This window comes from Myotis davidii, unplaced genomic scaffold (genome assembly GCF_000327345.1).
Source record: "Myotis davidii unplaced genomic scaffold, ASM32734v1 scaffold210, whole genome shotgun sequence".
Lineage (NCBI taxonomy): Eukaryota > Metazoa > Chordata > Mammalia > Chiroptera > Vespertilionidae > Myotis > Myotis davidii.
In genome coordinates this window covers 1,460,386-1,470,337 of record NW_006282396.1, presented here as the reverse complement: position 1 = coordinate 1,470,337, position 9,952 = coordinate 1,460,386, and positions in this window count along the sequence as shown.

The following is a 9,952-nucleotide window of genomic DNA, read 5'->3' as shown; positions in this document are numbered from 1 at the left end:
TCCTCCTCCTCCTTCCCCTTCAGCATTTCATATAATACTGGTTTGGTAGTGATGAACTCCTTTAGCTTTTTCTTCTCTGGGAAGCTATTTATATGTTCTTAGATTTTTAAATGATAGCTCTGCCGAGTAGAATAAGCTTGGTTTAGGTCCCTGTTTGCATCACTTTGACTATTTTATGCCACTCCATTATGGCCTGAAACGTTTTTGTTGAGAAATTAGCTGACAGTCTAATGGGCACTCCCTTGTAGGTAACTAACTGCTTTTCTCTTCCTACTTTTAAGATTATCTGTCTTTAACCTTTGGCATTTTAATTATGATGTGTTTTGGTGTAGGACTCTTTCGGTTCATCATAGATTTTTTTAAATTTTCTAGGTGCAGAATGCATTCTAATATTTATTCCATGGATGGTTTTTACCCCAAGGACAATCAATGACCTTCCCAGAAACAGAATACATGAGTAGTCTCATAATTTTTACTTCTTAATATTAAATTTCTATGTTTGTTATAAGTTACAAAGATGCCTAAGGAATCTTCTCAGGTCATACGAATTAAATTGTCCATTCTTTCCCCCTGAACAGTGTGTCTCAGCTAGTTGGGCATCATCCCATGCACAGAAAGGTTGCTGGTTTAATTCCTGGTCAGGGCATTTGCCCAGATTATAGGTTCAATCCCCAGTAGGTGGCATGCAGGAGGGAGTCAACGGATGTTTCCCTTCTCACATTGATGTTTTTTTTCCCTCTCCCTCTCCCTTTCTATTTCTCTCTAAAAATCAATACAAAAATATTTAAAAAATTAAGCCTACTATTACCATAATATATAGCTATACAATATTATAAAGATTCCCCAAGATTGTGAATAAAATAAAGATGACCACAGTGACTACTTTAAAAAAATAAGTAAATGAAAATTGCCAATTCTTATTAATACTACAATTCCCATTTCCCCATACAACTTTAAAATGTTGAGAAAGAGTAAAATAAGCTGTTATTTGTATAATGAAACTGAAAAAAAAATAGAACAGGTCCAGGAAAATTACCTTAAATACTGACTCCATTTTGATGTTCTACTGCTGATAGCTTTGAAATTTCACCACTCCCCTTCTTCGTCCTGCCCCACACCTGGGTAAGTTGATCAGAAAATCTGAGGACTACCTCCCTTGAAACCAGTGGCAACCCACACTCCATCTCCAACTCTTAGCTACCATGAATCCCAGCTAGTCTTCTTTCCCTGCTCTCTCAATACCATTTTTGAACCAGCTTGGGAGCATGCTCTATTCTCTCCAGAAAATTTTATTATGTGACTAATAAACCTTTTCATACCCTCTTGCTGCAGGTGAGATGTCATCAGTCTCAATATCCAAGCCAAAGCAAAATCCCAAATAAAATGAGCATCACTGTAGGTCACTAAGAATTCTGAGACCCTCCTGAGGGCCATAAATTATCTGACTAATATTTAAAATAACACAAATTTCCATGACAGCACTTAGTAAGGGTCATGTTCTTTTTTTATAGTATATTACATAATCAATATTTTTTTTTCTTTCAGAAAAAAAGTGATTATCATTTGCCTCCCCCACTTTATGCTTCATTGGTAAATTTATATATTTCAACTAATATATCCAAGTCTTCTTTCTCTTGGTAGGTAAAACAGATTCGTGGACATATGGACAAGAGCAGCCTGACTTTGCAGAGTTTCAACATGTACAAAGTGGCTTGTATTAGTTGGGAGTTCGAACTAAATGACACCTTGATTCTTTCTAACTACAAGATTTTATGATTTGGTACATTTTCCATTATAGGTGATGTGATATTCATTCCCAAAGTCCCAAACCGTGTGCTGATTTTCAGTAGAGATGATAAAACTATCCTGGCATTCATTTTCTGCTCTATCAACTCTAACTAGCCTTCTATACTCTGTGAAGAAATTTATGAAATCTTGACTAGCTGCTTCATGTATGAAGCCATTTTCCTGTTCAAGTATATATTTTTAAGAGCCTTTGGTCACTCATTTAGCTCTTCATTTGTTTCCCAGAGTACTGTCGTAGAGACGACGCTATGTGTTACCTACATCATCTTCCCCTCCTGTAGAATCCTGAAAAACTATAGTTCCAAGTACTCCTGATGGTTAATGTGGCCCAATGATTGGGTTCTTGTTGGTATAAAAGTTAGTCAAAGTGATTTTGTTATTTCCAACTTGAGACACTTGAGAACAGGTGGAAATTCTCCACTCTGTTTTTTTCCTGATCATGTAGCTATTGAAAAAATCCCGGCTTTCTCAGTTACCCATAAAAAAAGGTTTCATATGCAGCTAGCAGAACACACACTTAACAATGCTAGTAATTAGAATCTTGTACAAAACCATTGATATTTCATAGGTTCTGTGATTGCTGCAAACCAGCTTAGTGTGGCTAATACACACACCAAAATGTGCAGAAACAACAATTACTTTATCAAGTAAATACAAGATCTCTATGACCTTGAAATGTCTTTAGCCAGATCCTTTGTGTCAAATTAAACAAATCCTAAATATCTTTGCATCCACTAATGTAGTATTTTTAAATGTTTTCAACAATACTTTTTTTTTTATTTTCTGCCCTCAAATCTCTTGATTGCTCTCACCTATTTCAAGGTCTCTCTCGCTCTCTCTCTCTCTCTCTCTCTCTCTCCCCCCTCTCTCTTTCCTTTAAAGCTCTTTACCTTTTATATTTATCATCCATGTTACCTTCTCAAAGAAAATCTTGCCTTTTAGCATCTACTTTCTTAATGAATACATCAAAAGGGGCAGGAAACAGGTATCCTTGCCAGGGCATTAGAAATTGTTCCCAGAGCAATCACAGAACCTGTTTAACAATGCACCCTCAAAAGTAAGATACATTACTTTGCCTGGAGTATGTCTTAATTTGTATATGTCTATTCTCAAGATCTTATTACTTATTTCAAAGAGCAAGGTAAATTGCCTGCATGTATGCTAATGAAATCATTACTTTCTTACAATCAGTGCTGCTGGGTCCCTCAGGATTCAAAGTGCTCTTACAGGCAAAACGTAACTTTATCCTACTCTTTATGAAGAAATCTGGGATTTATTAACTAGCTGCTGCATGGATGAAGTAATTTTCCTTTTCAAGTATATTTTTTTTGTGCAAATATATTGTCAGACTCCTATAACCATTCAATTACAATATTTTTTAAACAATAGCAGTTAATACATACAAAACTTTAAAACATCCACCCAAATATTTATGTGACTTCTTCTAGGAGTGAACAAGCAAATAATAAAATATAATGCTCTGTTAATTTAAATGTGGCAGCTGCTTACATCATCTCTAACTTAATTGTAAGTAGTAACCTTTTTGAAGCTAGAATTGTGGATGACTTGTAAAATGTGGCATATGTTGAGACAGGTACATTTGGGTGATATGAATCTGGAAATAGTTTTTAAAGATATGACTTCTATATTTTTTTAGATTGAATCATATAGCAATGATAGTTTTTTTGTTGATCAAGTTTATACTTTATTTGAATTGAGTTTTAGAGTGCTAGAATAGATTCACATTAAATATATTTTCTTCCTCTAAACTGCTATTTGTTTGTACTGTTTATTTGGTACTTTATCAGATAACAATTACATACCTCTTTTATTTTTATTTATTTATTTGTTTTTAACCTCTTTTATTGTTGTCTTAGATTTTTATTCATTCCATAGTGTTATTTAGCATTATTTATTTTAACTCTATATTTTCTAAAATTTAAACTCTTAGAGAACAAGATCTCTATACTACATAAAGACTATTGCATAGCAAAATATTCCTAAAGTTATCTCATAAAATATATAGCTAGTAACACCCCCATTTTATATAGTTCTATAAACCTATAGAGATGCTTGCACCTTGAATGTATGGAACATCCAGAATGTATATACCCATATGCTCATGTACTAGTACTACTGATCATAATTAAGTTGTGCTATCAACAATATTATCTAAAACATTAGAGTTTACTGGGCAAAGGCAGATAATTATTGCATCATTTAATATTACCCTGTTTCAATGATGCAAAAACTGTCTAAATATTTAACTATCAGATCAGCCCAGCCAGCATGACTCAGCATTTAAGTGTTGACCTATGAACTAGGAAGTCACAGTTTGATTTCCGGTCATAGCACATGCCCAGGTTGCAGGCTGTATCCTCAGTATGGGGAGTGCAGGAGGCAGCCAATCAATGATTCTCTATCATCATTGATGTTTCTATCTCTCTCTTCCTCTCTGAATTCAGTAAAAATATATTTAAAAAATAAATATCAGTTCATTTCGAGTTTTAAGAATTTTTGTAAATGGTGAGGCAGGCTAAAATGGTTAACAGATAAAAATTATTTCAGGAGGATCTGGCCACAGAGGGAAGCAGGCTATTTCATTCTACACTGTTTGATTCAGAATCTAAAAAGAGGGGACTCAGTAACTTCCAATGGTCCATCAGTTAAATGGCCCATTTATCTGCGAATAGTAAATGTCTTAATGAGAGAAAGATAATTTTCCATGGCACCCACGACAAAGTTTTCTTCCTGAGCTACAAAGTTCATGGTGATTGAGTGGTTAATTGGCATTTAGAATGGACAGCTTTACACATTTTTATATTTGAGATTAAAATAAATGTTATTGATTATCTTCTAAGTAACAGAGACTTTGAAATATTATTTTTGCTTACTAATATTTTTGCTGTTTTTTCTCTAGAACTATATTAGAATTTTTTTTCACCAAATACTTAACAGATTTTAACTGTGGCTATCTACACTAATAAAAGAGAAACATGCAAATTAACCATCACTTCGCCACTCCACTACACCCACCAACCAATCAGAGCAACTATGCAAATTAACCCAACAAAGGTGATGGTTAATTTGCATACACAGGCATGGAGCGAATACTGAAGATAACTGAAGATGGTGGTGGCCACAGAGCTGGAGTGAACAGGAGGCTTGGGATGTTCCCGGTGACAGAGGAAGCCAAGCTTCCTGCTGGCCCTGGACTTGCTCAGGAGTGGCTGCGAGCCTGGTCGCCAGGGGCAACCCATGCTTCCCACCAGCCCTGACCTCCACTCGAGGAGCTGGAAAAAAAAAGGAGGGGCTGGAAGCAGCCAGAGCGGAGAAGCCAAGCCTCGATGCTGTGGATGGACGCCAGAGGAAAATTGGTGCCAGCAGCCAGGGGAAAGAAGGCCTATTGCACAAATCTTCATGCAACGGGCCACTAGTGGTATAATAATACTCATGATGATAATATATGAGGAGGAGAGAGGTCTTGAGATTGAGTTTAACCAACAATGGACAATGATTTAATCAACCATGCCTATGGATTAAATCCTCTATGAAAATATTCTTTTTTAATATATATATTTTATTGATTTTTTACAGAGAGGAAGGGAGAGAGATAGAGAGTTAGAAACATCAATGAGAGAGAAACATCGATCAGCTGCCTCCTGCACATCTCCCACTGGGGATGTGCCCACAACCCAGGTACATGCCATTGACCGGAATCGAACCTGGGACCCTTCAGTCCGCAGGCCAACGCTCTATCCACTGAGCCAAATCGGTTTTGGCAGATCCTCTATGAAAATATTCTTAAGTAATGTGCCCAGGAAGCTTCTCATTTGGAGAACACATCAATGATGTGTGGGGTTGAAGCACCTAGCAATGGCATGGAAGCGCTGTACTACCTCATTCTTTGCTCTATGCACTTCCTCCATTTGGTTGCTCCTGAGCTGTATCCTTTATAATGTAGCTATAGTGGTAATTACAGCACTTTCCTGGGTTTTCTGAGCCATTCTAATGAATCATTGAACCTGAAGGGGAATTATGGGAATCTCCAAAGTTGTTGCTGAGTCAGACAGAAGTATAAGTAACCTGGCGACCCCCACTTGTGGCTAGCATCTAAAGTGGGGGCAGTCTTGTGGGACTGAGTCCTTAGCCTGTGGGTTTCACACTAACTGCAGGCAGTTAGTGTCAGTATTGAATTGATTTGAATGCTAGAACACCCAGTTGGTGTCTGAGAAATGGTGTTGGAAAAACAGAAGCCTAAATATGTAGTGCATGACTTATCTTATTCACATTTTCTCCATTACACATCATCATTGCCATAATCCACATTAGCTTTTTTCTAATCATTAAACTACTATTATTGAAATTTAAAATACTTGTGTAAGAAAGAAAAAATATGTAGAAAATATTCTTTATAAACTTAACAGTCCAGAAAACAACCACTAAATACTTTTAAGATTTGTATATATAAAATTTACAAATGTGTGTGTGTGTGTGTGTGTGTGTGTGTGTGTGTGTGTGTGTTTTAATCTCAGAATTATTTGCATACTTACTTTGGCTTGCTTCTAATATATTATTAATATTTTCCCATGTCAAAAACAATCATCCATAATGTTCTTTTAGAGTGATAGGTCATAAGATGGAGGATTCATACCTCACCATTCTGATCACTATTTCAAAGACCATATGTGAATGATCATTTCATTAGCTTTACAGATGCTGAGTCAAAACCTAGAATCAAAAGAATGTGTGGGTTTTTGGGGTTGTGTGGTTTGAAATTTATTTTAGATTTAGACAGATCTAGGCCAAAACAGAAATGCAGGATTATTTGTTTTTGTTAATATTTAATTTTTAGGTAGCTAATTTGTAGCTGGACATTTGTAAACAAGGATCTGAAGTCTTGCCAAGAAGAAGTGAATGTTCTATCAGGAGCACAGCGTGACTTGCAAGCGAGTCACGCTGGGATGCTGGGTCAAGATTGCACACAATCTTGAGCTCCAGGAACATTTACCTCCCTAAGAAAGGCTAAGATTAAATAGTCATGGGTGTAGAGCAGAAAGGGAGGGCACAGCTGCAAGTTGTCTTCAATATGCTATTGTGATAATATAGAACAAAACAAGATTTAGTTGATTAACTGCTGAAGCACTAACCTTGAACCAAACCCCAATAAAAGCGATGGTGAGAGTGCAGTTTGCTACATGCCTGAGCGAGCTGTGGCCCTCTGTCCAGCATCAATCATCCGGTGTGCTCGTCTTACCTCTGCATCTTCGGTTCATTAAACATCCCTCAACACTAATTTGATCTGTTTTATTGTCTATCTAATCAATATTATTATCTTTACATATAACTACATCTTCGTTTACTAGAGTTTTATTTTTGATGTCTAGAATTCATCTAGAACTTTTTTGTTTTATAACTACCTTGATAAGAACCCTGGCTCTGCAATCTGACAGAAACAGACATTTGATGATTTCTAGCCTCCACAAACCTCAGTTTCCCCATTTGCAATCAGGAATGATTCTGACTCACCTTTTGGGATTATTATGAGGAATAAATGAGATATTAAAGGTGTAGATTTAGCGCACAGTCTAGTAAATATTCAATAAATGTTAACTATGAATAATACATGGTTTTTCTTCAAAGTGTTAATTATTCATTCTAGGACCCAATATGAAATAATAATTTCTTCACTGATTAAAAACACCACGTTTACCATGTAATGCACACTTATGGAACATGAAGGTATGAAGTACTGACTAAGATTCCTTCTTGCCCTGGGAGTTTACAAAATAAAGTAGAAATTAGCCTGGAGAAAAATCAGCCCATTGAAAATATAATTATCACATTCTCTAAAGCTAAGTTCAAAGTATGTCTGGTTCTTGGCAAATGACTTGCAATACACCTCAGGCAAGTGACCTTATGAAAAGTCAAAGGGAGTCATTGAGAGAGAAGAGCAGAACCAGGAAGGACATTCTATGGGTCTAGAAGTTTCATATTGTGTTGCTTTTTTATCCTCCATAGCACCCCAATTTCTCCAGGTCAGAGTGATGAACATCTTCGTTGAATGTTTATTTGCTGAATGTTGGCTATTCTAAACATAGAGAATAGTGCTCTTTTCTGGTCTGAATAGTTCTGAAAGCATGACATTCCATGGAGTATCTCCAAGAGTAGCAACCCCCATCAGGACAAAATTGCTGCTTTTCCCTACCTTATTTTATAAGATTTCCCAAAAAGTTTAAGAACTTTAAGTAAGCCTGACCAGTACGGCTCAGCGATTGAACATTGACTTATAAACCAGGAGGTCATGGTTCGATTCCCAGTTGGGGCACATGCCCAGGTTGCGGGCTGGATCTCCAGTAGGGGATGTGCAGGAGGCAGTCAATGAATGATTATCTCTCATCATTGATGTTTCTCTCTCTCCAACTCCCTTCCTCTCTGAAATCAATAAAAATATGTATTTTTTTAAAAACAATAATTTTAATTAAAGGGAAAATAGTATCTCTTCACTTGCACCCAAGGAAACATCAGAGTGGACCCCAAACATTAACCTGGTATCAGCTGAGAAGGCAGAGCAGTGAAAACTAACCCTAAAGGCAGCACTCAAGGAGAGGAGCATGCTTCAAAGGAATGAATGAATGGGTGAGTCTGAAGATGTCTGTGCCCTGAAGGGTCATGAATGGCAGCTGAGCAGCTTGGAATTAAATTCCTCATCAATAATCAGCTCTCATGGGGCCTCCACCAATACTCAAAACATAATGCCTTGCAGATCACCATCTTGATCAGGGTCATTGCCACCACAGCTGTGCAATTCCTTGTGTCACAACAATTACATACAAACAAGAAAGGTTCAGCTGACACTCTCTGCAGCCACAAAAAAACACCCCATTTCCCACCCCAACTAACCCGTGAGAAGTGGACACCAGGAAACAGGTAATGATTGCTCCTGGAGAGATAACACACTACCCTCCTCATCTCCCCTCCTCAATTTCAGCCTGGGGCCGGGGGTGAAAAAGTTGTAGGGGAGAGGGGAAACTTTGAATTTTATGTGAAATTGAATTTTTTAATGGACTGCACATTTTTTAATAACCATGGCATAATTATGCAATTGGACCAAGATATCATTTAAAAGGCTCAATTGCTTAAGAGGAAACACGCTTATAGTTGTTAACAGTTTTGGAAAATTAAAATAATTTCATGTTTAAACTGCAATAGTAAAACATGTACATATATTATTATATCTGCTCCTGGACCTTCTAGTCAATTTCATTAAATTATGTCTTCATTGGTATCAGAGGACCAGCCTACTTGAGTCATTATAGCTTTATCATATGATAAACTATGTGCATTCTCATGATCGTTAATATTCTTTGGAAACGCATTTCTGGCTGTAAGTCCTCAACGTGTGTTTCTCACATCAGCAGCAGCAGCAGCATCACGTGAGAATGTGTTGGAGAGACAAGCTCTTGAGTCCTATCTCCCAAACCTGCTGAATGAGAAATCCTGGGAGTGGGGCCTCAAAATTACCACCAGGTGATCCTGATCAGCATGCTCAGGCACAAGAATCACTGTTCTACATGATTTTTCTGCTTGTTTTGACTATTTCCTACTTGTTTATTTGTTCACCTGCACGTTAATGATAAAAATAATTATTTTTTTAAAAACAAAGAAGCAAGGTATGCTGCAATAACAAATAATCCTGAAATCTCAATGGCTTAAAATAGGACAGGTTCATGTCTTGTTCATGTTACATAACTCATTGAGGGCTGGCAGGAGGCTTTGCTAACCAGTGTGGTGAGGCAGGCACTGTCTCTAGCATTGTTCCTTGTATTGCCAGAGCTAAAATTAAAAAAAAATCAGTAATTCGCTAGAATGGAAGGTAATCAAGAAAGTCATCAATTATAAAGCAGCAGCTCTCCATGTGAGCAGAGCTCTCAGAGCAAATAATGTGCCTGCCTTTCTACTTGGAGTACAGCTCAAAGCAACCTTCTGTTCGACACATATAAGTGTCTACAGCAACCCAATATAGTATTACGCTTCCAAGTCTTGTTTATCACACATTCATCAGCGTGGCATCATGACTCTGGAAAAGAAGTGCTACGACAGATTTACTGCTTTTGGCCCTGAAATTCACATTTAACCATATTTA